Source organism: Marmota marmota, unplaced genomic scaffold (genome assembly GCF_001458135.2).
Source record: "Marmota marmota marmota unplaced genomic scaffold, marMar, whole genome shotgun sequence".
NCBI lineage: Eukaryota > Metazoa > Chordata > Mammalia > Rodentia > Sciuridae > Marmota > Marmota marmota.
Genome location: NW_025999900.1, coordinates 20280630 through 20294379, shown reverse-complemented (window position 1 = coordinate 20294379; position 13750 = coordinate 20280630). Strand labels below are relative to the sequence as shown.

The 13750-nt window shown below is 35.0% G+C and overlaps 1 long non-coding RNA gene and 1 other non-coding gene across 3 annotated transcripts in view; both read left to right on the top strand.

Moving 5' to 3' along the window:
• The first annotated feature begins 320 nt into the window (after positions 1 to 320).
• Positions 321 to 13750, top strand: part of LOC125615239 — a 124032-nt gene continuing 110602 nt past the window's right edge. For both annotated transcript variants that reach the window (XR_007345789.1, XR_007345788.1), the window contains exons 1-2: positions 321 to 389; positions 7851 to 7955. This is a non-coding gene — a long non-coding RNA (uncharacterized LOC125615239). The remainder of the gene's footprint in view (positions 390 to 7850; positions 7956 to 13750) is intronic.
• On the top strand, positions 12879 to 12985 carry LOC125615430. Its single transcript, XR_007346085.1, has one exon. It is a non-coding gene; the product is annotated as a U6 spliceosomal RNA (small nuclear RNA).

Genomic DNA, 13750 nt, shown 5'->3' with positions numbered 1-13750 from the left:
GGAGAAAATTAGGGGGCTACAGTCAGGAAGAAAGCTGTCTAAAGTTTAGTCGAGCTGAAGGGAATATGAAAGCCATCATGCTTTGAAGACTAGTTTGGCAATACCTATGAGGTTTCAGAGGCACACGATCTAGGACCCAGGCATTCCACTTCCAGATATACACAATAGGAAAATCTTGCACAACAGGAGATGTGTGCCACAGTACTCACTATAACCATACTAACTAACTTTCTCTCTCCTTCAATTCCATTGCTATGGAGAATTCATGGGATGGGCATTTCAGTTCCTGAATTAATGAGCAATGTCTTTATTTTTCTACTATTATAGACACATGGCAATGATCGTTGAAGAGTGACTTGTACTGACTGATGACTTGTTATATCTCAATGGTGAGTATGAGGCTTGAGTATGAGGCTTGCAGTGGTAGTCAAAGGGAACTTAGTTCTATCTATATTGTTCCAATTTTTCTTTTTTAAAATGTGTTCTAATTAGTTGCACACGAGAGTACAATGCACTTTGACACATCATATATAAATGGAGTATAATTTCTCATTCTTCTGGTTGTGCATGATGTAGAATCCCACTCGTCATGTAGTTATATATGTATTTAGGGTAATAATGTCTGATTCATTCTACTACCCTTCCTACTGCCATACCCCTCCCCTCCTTTCACTCCCTGCTGCCTAATCCAAAGTAACACAATTTATGCACTTAAAAATAGTGAAACAAATTATTAAATGTAGCTAGGTTTTGGGTGCTACTACCCATTTGAGCTTTTAAATTCAATGTTTGTATTCTGTTACCCTTAAACTTGGAGTAGGTTTTTTTTTAAGGAAGATCAAAAAATAAAAACAAAAACAAAAAAGCAAATAATGACAGTAAGAGCTTACCTAAATTTCTGAAATTGTTAAAAAGCACAGTTGTCCCAGTTCTAGCAAGGTGCTACCTACACTGAGCTCAATGAATTTCGGCTGTAATAATAGAGCATTATGGAATTCTTTTGTTAAGCTATTATGATCTCTATGCTGCTGGGACTAATATCTTAAATTAGACTATAGTACTTACAATAAAAATGTGAGGAATGACTGGCTGCTTTGAGAGGAACTAGTTAAATGAAATGTAAATTCAACCAGAGACTGGTTATCATTGCTGAAAGTGTTTAATTCATAATCACCCCTTTATACTTTATGTTACTGTCTACTTTTCATCAAACTAGATTATAAATAGCTCAAGTGCAAAATCTAAGATTAAGTCATGTTTGTTTACTTAAACTAAATGTATATTTTAAATGAATGAGTGAACAAACAGAAAATTAACATCTAAGGCTAAGACATGAACACCATCTGAAGCTGTGTTTATACTAATTGTTCATTAACCAGATGAGAGCTTTCGTAGCAAGAAACTCCCAGAGCATAAACTGTTTTTTTCCTCCTCTCAGTAATACTATTTAACAATAAGCAGGCATGACAAGTACAGAAGTTGAGAGCAGGCTTACAAGTAAGCCATACAAATACTTCGCAATCACATAAATGCATTGTATTTTCCAGGCTAATGAAGATGTTTGCCCCTTCCGCGTAAATGAACTTATCTCAAATCAATTTTAGAATTCAGATCCTATGTCTGGGATATTCTCTTTCTGCCCTTGTAAGGAAGCTCTCCTACTAATTTGTATTTGATTATGTTTTAGCATTTCAGTAGTAAATCAAGGCAGTTAGTTGCCTTTGATGTGCGTGGTGTCTCCCTTTTTACATCTTACTTGTATTTATATTAGTGTCCCTTAAGGATATACTAGAATTAAATTAAAAAAGAACATAATGTTGAAACCTAATTAAAGATACAAAATATTTTAGAGTTGAAAATTGCATTTCAATTTTAAAATTATATATGAATAATATATAGATTTTATGAAGAGCTGGGAATGTAGCTGAGTGGTCGAGCACTTGCCTAATAAGTGTAAGACCCTGAGTTTGATCCCCCGCACATAAATAAATAAATTAATTAATTGTTGAGTTTCTGTAGCATAAGAAAAAAAAAAACATTTGAAGAGACTATTATATTTTTCACTGTAACTACTTAATCTAGATTTCCTACCAAAAGTGGATCTTTTTTCTTTTCAGCTAGAAAACACACAAACCAGAGTTATTTTGAGTTTATTTTTATACTGTTGAGATTATTTACTCTGACTGTAAGATCAAGGATATGCCACTGAATCATTTTATTTCCTTCTTTTGAAGAGAGATGAAGCTTCAATTCCTTAGCAAGTTTCACTAATTAATAATGATTTGTTCCACTCAAGAGAATTTATTGAGCACTCACTTTATTTAAGAGGAAAGAATTGGGTGACAGAAGAGAGGACCAAGTGAAGACTGTATGCTACCCACAAGGGTTTATAGCCTAGTTATGAAGATGATATAGATGCCAATTGAGGAGAAGGCTGGCTGTGGGGCAGAGCATGGGATTTGATGAAGCAAGAGCTTCGGATCCTCTGATGTTGAATGTGTGTAATGAATAAGTTGTTTAGTGTGTAGAGAAGACCAAGACTTCTTAGGGAGTGACCGTCTCTTAATAAAGGGTGCTTCAAGGTTCTTGCTTCAAACTCTGATTCTGGAGTATACAAAAGACTAAATTGAAAAGAATTTCAGTTTATATTTTCCCTTAGGAGAAGAGGATTTGTACGGATCCAGATTATCACAAAACCAGGGAATTTTAACCCTTGCCCCCAGCACATGCATTATATAACTGGTCTGAGATTAGAAAATTTGCTTTCTCTGAAAGCTGCTATCTTTAGGTGGAATTAAAAAAAAAGCACAGTAACTTAATTTAGTGCTTACTTTACAGAGAAATCTGCATAATATTTTAGTAATATAATTTGTTCAATTCAAACCATCCTTGACATCAATCAAAAATCAGATTAGGAAACAATTCACAAATTCTTGACTCTTATTTTTTTTACTCCTCTCATTTACTAATTTTAATTTAGGGTCTCCAGTTTCCAGAAAGTTCTCTTTTAAGTAGGATAGCTATCATGGTTACTGTGAAATGTAGTCAAAGTTTATGGTTGTTATATTAGTGTCTATCTTGTTCAGCATTTCCTGTAGATTTCCTATTTTTTAAAAAACAAAGTATTATCAATATTTGCATTAGAATATGCCTTATGAATTTGGCAGACGCCGTCTTCATATACCTACTTTCTGAGTTGATCTTTTCTAATTATGTAGGAGATCCACATGCTATGACCAGAGGTCACACTTAAATACATGTTTATATCTGAAAGCAGAGTCAGTGATAATTCTCTTTTCTCAACCTTTCTAGACTCAATGTAACTATTGCCTTTCTTTCAAAGACAGCATGCAGAGCTGATACAATCAAATGTATGTGGACAGGAATGGAGAATTTTTTTCTCTTTGGGATGGTGGTGGGAAAAATATTTGACACTGTTGATTACTTTTTGAATCAGCCAGTTCTCTCCTGGCCTGTACAGTTAACTGCCTTTTTTTCCCCTCAATCAGGAAGACTCCAAAATTTATCTTACATGAGCAATGAACAAACTGAACAAACTAAACAAGATATCAAATGGTGTACATAATTTAATTCTGAAATTTTATAATTGTGCTTTTGACAATCTTGACTGGTGGGAAGAATATTTTGACTGAATTATGATTTTTAAAAAATTGAATTAATTTATATTCTTTATTGAAATTAAGTAAATTTATGGGTGCTGTGATTTTACAGCACCAATAACCTATGAAATGTTCACAATAAACAGAGAAAAGCTTTTCTTGTAAAATATTTTTGAAAAAAGGATTCAAAATGGAGGTAAAGAATCATACTGTGTGTGAACAAACATGAAGATGTAACAACAAATCCCACCATTATGTACAACTATGATGCATCAAAAAAATAGTGTGAACAAAAGAGTAGAAATGATTGGGATGATATATTTAAACACTGAAATACAAAAGCCCAAATTATAATGTAGAATATTCTGTATCTAGAGAATTTTTTCTCCTGAGTTTTCTAGATCCCTCAGTGCCTATCTAAAGAGTATCTTCTCAGTCAAAATATTGCTAACAGTGCTTTTAGATCTCACCTGTTCCAAATTTACTAGTCATAAAATGCAATATTGAAATGAGTGCAGACAATTGCATATAAAAAACTTAAAAGGACCATTCTGAAAATATACATTCTTTAAAAAAACTATTGACATGATATTAGAAATACATAAAGAGCTGATTAAAAGATTTTGAATATATTCAAGGATAATTGTTTTGTTTACATTATTTTTTAATGTTATTCTTTTTTAGGAAAAAGTTTTTCTTTTGAGAGTGGCTTTTAAAAAGAACTACAAGAGCAGCATTATGTCAAAATGCACTTATTAATAAAGTAAAGTTTAAAATTATATTATTTTGGTTGTTTTTAATAAACCCTTGCATTTTCAACTTGTCCCTATTCAGATGATAAATACCCTTCCTTTTCGAGCATATTTAGGAATTCCCTGGATGTGTCTTATGATGCTGCTATAAATTGACACACCTTGGCCCCTCCTGAAACTCTGTTTACTGTTAGCCTACCACTGCTAGCTGCTACGACTGCTTATTAGAGATCACCATGTCTTGGGTTTGAGCAGTCTGTGTTGCCCTGTAGTACAGACTAGGGTGTTGCTGGTGTATAATGATTTTGTCTGCCATGACCAGGCCAGTGGAGATTGCACTTCAGAGAAGTGGCGGGGAAACATGCTCTCTCCCGCTTGCCTTACACTCTCTCTTAGAGGGTCTTAGAGCACTGTGGCTGTTCTATGGTTTACAGTATTTTGGGTGAACATGCTTGCTCTCTGTCTGTTTACAGGGTGTTCTAAGGATTTTCCTGGGAATGGAGTGAACAATAGTACACCCGTAATCACCACTTCCTTCTGGCATTTCAAGTCAATCTTCCTTTTAATTAGTCCCCTTCAGGAGACACTTCTGATCCACTGCAAACAGATACTTGTCAGATCATCCCTCAGGTTTACCAGACTTTTCCAGATAAGCCTTAGACTAAGCATTGGCATAATTTGAGTAGATTCCTAGGAGGCTTCTGAATTTTCCCTTGTGCATAGGCTTTTTTCAAATCTGTCCTACCAGCTAGGAGTCTGGATTCCCACAGTGAATACAGCCTAGACTCAAGTTGAGAGTGCCACTGGATTTAACAAGTAGCAAAACGTTTAGAGCTTTTCTCTCTTGAAGAAGGCGTTCAACAAATAACTATCAGGTATTTACAATGAACAGGTATGATGTTAACTTCCAGGTGTACAAAGATATCTAAGTTTAGTTTTCATTTTCAAGGAAATCAGTCTACAGATAGATACTTATAATTTTAGTTATTGTACTTATATACAATTATAATACGTTGTGATAAATTGCATAATACTGGTATATGTAAAGCAAAGCAGTAATATTGTAATGCCGTGGAGGGAGGGATATGCATATGCATGGCAAAGAGATGGAGGTATGAAAAGGAAACAGACTTCAGATTCCTAGAGTGTAGAGGTATGCCTGTGATTGGGGAGGGTGGAACACTGGGAGGAGTTGAATGTCATGGGCATAGATATTGCTGGGATACAGTTTGTACTGAATTCCATGAAAATGAAAGTGGAAAATTTGGAAGAACTGGAAGATTTTAAACATGGCAGAAACTTGACTTATAAATGATTTAATAAATGGCTTCCTCAGAAAACTTGGAATGGAACCATCATTTGACCCAGCTATCCCACTCCTCAGTTTATACCTAAAGGACTTAAAATCAGCACACTACAGTGATGCAGCCACATCAATGTTTATAGCAGCTCAAATTCACAATAGCCAAAGTATGGAACCAACCTAGGTGCCCTTCAACAGATGAATGGATAAATAAATTGTGGTATATATACACAACAGAGTATTACTCAGCCTTAAAGAAAAATGAAATTATGGCATTTGCAGGTAAATAACATGCTAAGTGAAATAAGCCAATTCCCCAAACAAAAGACTAAAGTTTTCTCTGATATGTGGATGCTAATCCACAATAAGTGGGGGAACTAGGGAAAAATAGAGGTATTTGGATTAGGCAGAGGGGAATGAAGGGAGGGGAGGGGTTATGGGGTATACAAAGGATAGTAGAATGAATCAGACATTATTACCCCATGTACATATATGATTACTGGTGTGATTCTACATCATGTACAACCAGAGAATGAGAAGTTATACTCCATGTATGTATGATGTGTAAAAACACATTCTACTGTCATGTATAACTAATTAGATCAAATAAAAAATAAAATAAAACAAAAAAGAAATGGCTTGTTGCAGGGGGGCAGGTCTGGATTAGATTTCATTTGTTATCTAATAGAAAGAAAGCAGAAATATGAATTAAGACTGCGTTGCAGTTGCCTAGGCAGGAAAGAGTTGGCAGTGCAAAGGGGGAAGTGGGGCTATTTCAGATTTAAACAGATTTAGGAGGCAGAAGGAACATGGCTGTGTGATTGTGTCTGAGCCCTGTGTGAGAAAGCAGCAGGAGCCTGGAGACGTGTGGATTTTTCATCTGGAGATTTTATGACCTACTTGAAACTAGTTGGAAAGGGAACACAGAATAAGAAAAAATATTAGGGAGAAGGAATAATGAGTTATAATAATATTATTGATGACTAGTTAAAGGAGAGGAGTGGGAAAAGGATATTAAAAGAGAAGAAAAATAGAAACAACAGGAAAAATAATTATGGAACTAAGACAGGAATGAACAGAATAAGTAAGAGAAAATCAGAGACACAGAGTGACGCCTGAGGTGATAGTTGAGGCAACTCCACTCATAGTTCTTGGTAGAAGAGTATCGAAAAGCAAAGTCTGTTTTAATATTGCAACTATGGACTCTCCTGTAGTTTCTTATTCATACAACTCCAATAAGATAAAGATTTGATCTCTAACTCGGAGAAAAGTGAAGCAGTGTACGGAAAAGGGAGTGAAAAGCAGAGGCCAATGGTTGTCCTGCATTAAACCTGTTTTGTGAAGTTCTTGCAAAGGAATTTTCATCTTTAAGATCAGTATTCCAGAAAAACCAACTTAACCTTTTCAGTGGATTCAGATTCAAAAGGTATGGGAAACTGAGGACCTGGAAAAAAAACAAAAAAACAAAGTGGCTGTGTTTCAGTTTCATTCCTGAAACAGGTGGGTAACCATATCTACTGGTAAAGTCATAATGAGGACAATGAATCCTGGGATTGGAAAAAAATTGGTATTGATTGATTTCTAATCACTCTTCATAAATGCTTCCACACACACACATACACACACAAATTCGTACAAGCTTGCCTGACATTTCTCACATTCACAGAACTGTTTAGGTGGAATGTAAGGTTGATTTTAGAGTGAATGTAATATACTTAAATAAACATACCAAGAAAAACTTATAAGAATCAGCTCTTATTTTGTTCAGTGAATATAAGGGCTGTTGAAATTATGAATCTTACAACAATCAACATTTTTAAATTCTTGAAGAAGGATAAAAATTTGTTTGAATTTTCACCTCATAAGATCACTGGATACCAAAATTATCCTCTATGAATTTTGTTCTCAAAGCATCAGATATATTTTGAAATATGATTTATATTAGAATGTCTAATCAATATCCAATTGATTTTTCAGTTCCTGAAAAAGTGTGGCTTCAAATTTGATCAATACAGAGTAGAGGATCAGTAATTAAGCAGTAATGATTTTTTTTTTCAAGTGGAGGTAGTTAATATTATTGTAAATTGCTTTGCTAAGAGTAGGTTAGGGCCATTAATGTTTTTGTAAATGATTTTTGGGATTAAAACTAAGCTTTCAATTATGTTATTATTTCAGGCCTCAGCATGTGGAATTTAAACAGAAGTACATAAATCTGTCAGCAAAGGTGTATGACAACCTGAGAATTACTTTACTAATTTGAAAGATAGAGCCTTCTGATAGGTAAGGACCCTCTGATTATTTTGATCACTTGACAGAAGATGAGTGCATGGAGTGCAAACAGTTGGCACTGGGCAGAAGAACAAAAACAGACCAGAAATGAGCAAGGCTTTAACTAAATCGTTCTTCAAAGAAGGCTGCAGTAATCCCTTTAACATCTCTGTGGCAGATGCAGGGATTAAAATTACTCTCAAACTCCATTAACATAGGAACCCATTGCTCATTTAGCCAATACTGTGCATTTCTTATTCTAGAGGCTCTGAAATACTAGGTGACCACATGGAAATGCAGTCACTGAAGGATAGTGATTGCTTTCTTCATTCTGAGGCTATCTTTAGATGTTTGTCTAAATTTTCTTTAATTATATAGAGAGGCTGTGGTGCCCTGAGGGTGCTCTGGAGGGAATATTGAATTAATCTGGTTGTGACACATTGGTCCTTATGCTCTCTGAACCTGGTGTGAGGAAATGTAAGCAAGTCTTAGCAATTCAGCATGATTGAATTCTGTTGACCACAAGGAGTAATGTGGTGCATAATGGGAAAAATCAGCCAGAGGGTTTGTTCCAAAATCCCCAAGAATATCCCTAGTGATCTGCATCATATTTTCATTCTACCTGGAAAGGATGGGGTGCATTGGATATAATTCTGATAGTTTTGTGTACAAGTTCAGAAATACTAGTGCCTGACCGGACATGTATTATACGTGTCTAGTACAGAACAAGCTACTGCCAGCTGAAATTTGGTGTGAAACATGGAATGTTATGAGGTACTTATTTACCAAGATCAAACAGTTCTTTCTTTTGGGTAGTGCTACAAAATCAATATGGAGTGTCAAATTTTATTTACTTTTTAATGTATTTTAATGCATAAATAATGCCTGAATACATCTGGAGGATTTTATAGCAAATCCGAGACATCAAATAATTTCATACATAAATACTTAAATATGTTTCTCTAATACATAAGAAAAATTTAAAAACAAAACCACGAGAACATTAACATGCCTAACATATTTAGCGTTTATTCTTCCATATCATTTAACACCCAGTCTATGTTCTGTTGTTGCCCATTGTTTAAAAAATATCTTTTTACTTTGTTGGAATTAGGATCTTAAAAAGACTCATGTGTTGCTTTTGTTTATTGTGTTTCCTAAGTTTCCTCTTCTTTTCATTTCTTTTCCCACTTTTCTTCCTTCTATTTATTTGTTGAACACATTGGGTCATTTGTCATATATAATTCTCCTCAAGTTCTGGATTTGCCGATTGCTTCTCCTGGTATCATTTTACCTATTCCTACTCCTATATTCCATGGATTTTCTGTTGATGAAGTTTTATAGGGACTCTTGATTGAATTCTCCTTTTCAGCTGGTTGCTGTGGCGCTTTGTAATCCCAGTGGCTCAGGAGGCTGAGGCAGGAGGATTGCAAATTCAAAGCCAGCCTCAGCAACTCAAGTTAGGAGACCCTTTCTTAAAATAAAAAATAATAAAAAAGGGCTGGGGATGTGGTTCAGTGGTTAAGTGCCCCCTGGGTTCAATCCCTGATACCAAAAACAAAACAAAATATTTTTTTTCCCTTTGAAATTAACATTTCATCAATAGTGCTTTATACTTATTGCACCACACAAGGAGGCACATGTATCTTGTTATCTCTAATGATAAGATTGATGAAATTGTTCCAGATGGTTTTTATTTAATCCCTGCTTTGTAGTTCCAACAAATGTGTTGTACCTAGTGGTTTGTCAGCCATTGGTGACTGTTTCTCAAATTCAGTATCTCTTTGGGAATTGAATTCTAACATTGCTGTTTCTCTTGCAACTATTAACTGAATCTTCTATAAAGAAGATCTTTCCTTAGTTATCTATTTAATCAAACCTGCAACATGATCCCTCTGGGAAGATGGGAATAATGCCAGATTCTTTCCATTTCTTTATCAATTGTCAGTATAATTAGTTAATATATACATACTTCTGGTGTGCTTTGATTTATTGAAGTAATTTTTCATTTTTGGCTGATCAAATTTTTCCATTTTTGGCCCCTTCAAGTTGGTAACCTATGTTCTTTTAATACGTTACCAGTCATTTCTCATGGTCTCCTAATTTTCAGGCACAAGGAAGACATTAAGCTTTTTTTTTTTTTTGAACAGCAGTCTAGAACTGAAATCAGCTATTACTTCAAATTGTCTGATGTTTTAATTGGGCAGTGATATTTAGAGACTATAATCTGAAACACTGAGAATTTTTATTGCCTCTGAGTTATCTTTTCTTATAGAAAGAGGTATGAAAAGAACTTCTTTCTTTTAGAAGAGCTAGATATATTTTGTAGGAAGAAAAACAAATTATATGCTTATGCCAGCCAATATTTTATATTCAAAATCATTTGACTGTTTTTGGTACCCCATTTTAATATACCTATTGTGATTTTGACTAACCTATGCTAATAGTATGGGTGTTGGTATCTATTGATTGCTTTTTTTTTTTTTGGTGTGACTTTAATTTTCTATGTCTTTATGTGCTGAGTAATTTTGGATTGTAACAAACATTTTTAGCATTACATTACCTTTAAGAGTTGAGTGTCTTCTTTGAATTCCATGAGAATATTTATTTTTAAGCAAGCAAAGACCTGGTTAGGTTCAGGATGCAAATTTGAATTTGACTTTTGTGGGCTATAATTCCAATAAGTGCAATTCCAATCAGCTTGCACAATCTTTATAGTCCTTTTTGGATATGCTGGTGGGTATGTGCCATTCAGTGGTCAGTCTGTAGCCTGGATATTGTTTATCTGTTAGGTCAGTTTTTGAGGTCTTTGGTATGCTAGTTAGGAGTGGATCCATGTATGTGTGGCTTGAGGGTGAAACCTGTCATTCATAAAAATGATTTTATGAGTTTGTTTTTTTGAGCTCCTTACTTTCTTTTTCTAGTACTTTTTGGTTTCTAGGACTTCTTTTTTTTTTTGGTTCTCTGGCTAGGGACATGGGGCTCTAGTACCTTGCTTGGTTATATTCTGCCAGGACTTCTGTGATTTAGTCCGTGTTCTGCTGCAAGAAGAGGGGAAGAAAGACAAAAGCAACCTGCCTTTGTTGGTGCTTTTAGAACTGCAGCTCCACCTACGGTGGAGGAAGGGTCCCTTTAACAACTGAGTTCACTTAGCTGCGGCAGACTTCCCACCTCAGTGATTGGAGCCAGAGAAGGAAGTGGAAGGGGGGGACACTTCAGATTTGCATTTTCCTTTGAGCTTCAAGCAGAACTCTTTTCAGACCCTCAAACCAGAGTTAGCAGACATCTCCTGGCTTCCTGTCTGCGTTACAGTGGCTGTGGTGAGTTCAAGTGGGGGATACTGCAGGGAAAGATGGCAAATTGTCTTCAACTCAGGGGTGCTTACAATTCTCATAATACCAGCTGTTAATTACAAGAGCTTTCAAATAAGTGCCCATTCACTCTGTCTAGGTTTTATAGTTGTATCCAGTGTGGGAAAAGGTTGAAGCATGCATATTTTTCCTCGCCTGGGAAATCAATCTTTTTTAAATTTAATTTTGTTTTTTGATTATATAAAACATTATATAGTTCCAAAGTCAAAATTATGAACAAGACACATGTCTGAGAAATCAAGCCTCTATCCCTGCTTTCTCTTTCCTCCAGAGGTAATCATATTAAGTTTTTGGATAATTTCATTAATATTAAAAATAAGCATTAATATTTGTATTCTTCCCACCGCCAATTCTTACAGAAAAAGTAGCGTACTTTAAATAACTTACACTCCTTTGTATCTTGCTTTTCTTCTCTTAATAATATGCTTTGGCAATCATTCCACAGCACTGTATATAAAGATTTTCCTTATTCCTTTTGAAGACTGCATAGTGTTCCATTGTATGAAATTACCAGGGCTTTTAAACTAATTTCTTAGCAGTAAAAACATGTATTATCTCTGAGATTTGAGTGTTACCGATCAACATGTATTTTTTTCCCCCTCTCAGGAATGCAATAAAGCAGGGTAATATTTTATTTATTTATTTATTTATTTTATTTCTTAAAACACTTTATTTTTTTTATCGGTTATTCACAACATTACAAACCTCTTGACATATCATATTTCATACATATGATTCAAGTGGGTTATGAACTCCCATTTTTACCCCAAATACAGATTGCAGAATCACATCAATTACACATCCACATTTTTACATAATGCCATATTAGTAACTGTTGTATTCTGCTACCTTTCCTATCCTCTACTATCCCCCCTCCCCTCCCCTCCCATCTTCTCTCTCTACCCCATCTGTTGTAATTTAATTCTTTCTCTTGTTCTTTTTCCCTTCCCCCTCAAATTCTCTTATATGTAATTTTGTATATCAATGAGGGTCTCCTTCCATTTCCATGCAATTTCCCTTTTATCTCCCTTTCCCTCCCACATCATGTCTCTGTTTATAGTTGATCTTTTCCTCCTGCTCTTCCTCCCTGCTCTGTTCTTAGTTGTTCTCATTATATCAAAGAAGACATTTGGCATTTGTTTTTTAGGGATTGGCTAGCTTCACTTAGCATAATCTGCTCTAATGCCATCCATTTCCCTGCAAATTCCATGATTTTGTCATTTTTTATTGCTGCGTAATACTCCATTGTGTATAAATGCCACATTTTTTTTATCCATTCATCTATTGAAGGGCATCTGGGTTGGTTCCACAGTCTAGCTATTGTGAATTGTGCTGCTATGAACATTGATGTTCAACATGTATTTTAAACCAAACTTTCTTATTTATTTGTGAAAAAGAAATAGTAAAAAAAAATCATCATAGTCTTTTTATAGTCAAAATCATTTAGCATCTAGATATAGTTTATAGCCAATGCTGTAAGTCTGTTAGTAATTAATTCTTAGATTTGTTACACATGCAATAAGATATTTGAAGGCTGGAATTTGCTCATTAAAGACTATCTTTAGTGCTCGCTTCGGCAGCACATATACTAAAATTGGAACGATACAGAGAAGATTAGCATGGCCCCTGCGCAAGGATAACATGCAAATTCGTGAAGCGTTCCATATTTTTAGCAGAAATAAATGCGAGCAGTATGAAAAGACAAGGAAAGAAAGGACCACAAGCAATGCAGGTCAACTCAACTTTAGAAGAGGTAATAGCTGCAGCAGATGGAATGTCAGATAAAGAGTTCAGGATTTACATGCTTCAGATGATCTGGAGTATCAAGGAAGACATTAGACAACAAAATCAGACAATGAAAGATCACTTCAACAATGAATTACATAAACAAATCCAAGAAGCAAAGGATCAACTATACAGGGAGATAGAGATTATAAAAAACAAACAAACAGAAATCCTAGAAATGCAGGAAGCAATAAACCAACTTAAAAACTCAAATGAGAATACTACCAGCAGAGTAGAACACTTAGAAGATAGAACATCAGACAATGAAGACAAAGTATTTCAACTTGAAAAAAACATAGACAGCTCAGCAAGACTGTTAAGAAACCATGAGCAGAACATCCAAGAAATATGGGATAACATAAAGAGACCAAACTTAAGAGTCACTGGGATACGGGAAGGTATAGAGGTCCAAACCAAAGGAATGAGCAATCTGTTCAACGAAATAATACGAGAAAATTTCCCAGACTTGAAGAATGAGACAGAATCCCAAATCCTAGAAGCCTACAGGATGCTGAACGTGAAAATCATAAGAGATCCACACCTAGACACATTATAATGAAGATGCCCAACATACAGAATAAGGAGAGAATTTTAAAAGCTTCAAGAGAAAGGAAGCAGATTACATTTAGGGGTAAGCCAATCAGGATAACA